Here is a 1,083-nt window from a genome sequence, read left to right on the forward strand (position 1 = left end):
AAATAAATTAGTAAAAAAAGTATTTAAAAAATTATAAATAGATAAATAAAAAGGAGGGATGGGGTAGATGGGTTCGTTTTTTAAATTTTACGTATCAGCTGTGGCCACAAACAGCAACAACGAGGCACCCTCATTCATCATCAAGGTTAGAATTTTCTGCATCTCTCTTTGATGACTCTATGCTGCATCTCTACTTGAAGTAGCCTAACATCTTTCCTCGTGCAAAGAACGACGTGCACACTGCATAATAATGAGTCTAGTCAAGAAATCAGCTTTGCCCGCAACTTATCACCGGAAGGTTGAAGTTTGACACGGCAGTGTGCATACGCCAGCACGCCCTCTTGACGCGATCCTTCCGAACCGACAAGTTAGATTAGATAAGTGTGCACTTCTTTTAATTCAAACCCAGTTAACGTAGGCCCACCTTTCGACCCGACGTGTTGCAAAGAATCCCACTATTCTGTGTCTGCACAACGAGAAGCCCTTAAGCCTTTAATGAATTCAGTTGAAAATCGTTACTCTGATCTCTAGTCGGCAACAATGAAGTTCATACATACACGAATAGACTTGGGATGAAAGGAATTGTTTAGTTTTCAACTTAAACATTGTATCACTCTCGATAATCGGTTTTGCTTTCGATTAAATTTTGTTCGTTGTGCAATTTTTTTTCTTTCTGCAGGGTTTGAAAAGATTAGTTTGTTACAAGCGTACGTGTAATAATTTCGTTTTCAATTCTTCGAACAATTTAAGGGTGGTGTTCCTATTTAAAACACAAAAAAAACAACAAAAAAACAACTGCGTCAGAGAATGTATTGAAATAGAATAGAATCCAGCCAGTGCGGGCTAAATACCCCAGACAGCACTGTCTCCAGCACATTAGGGTATATGAGAGTCTATATACGGACCTCAGAAAAAGATTTATTTTAGATGATACGGTACATCTTCAGCCTATTATTCAAATACAATTTTACTGCAACATGTGTAGGGCACTCTAGTGATATTGCCTTTAAACAGTGAGACAAACTTACACATTCACACACGCACACACACACGCACACCCACACATATATTTATATATACATA

Source organism: Aplysia californica, unplaced genomic scaffold (genome assembly GCF_000002075.1).
Source record: "Aplysia californica isolate F4 #8 unplaced genomic scaffold, AplCal3.0 scaffold00705, whole genome shotgun sequence".
Taxonomy (NCBI): domain Eukaryota; kingdom Metazoa; phylum Mollusca; class Gastropoda; order Aplysiida; family Aplysiidae; genus Aplysia; species Aplysia californica.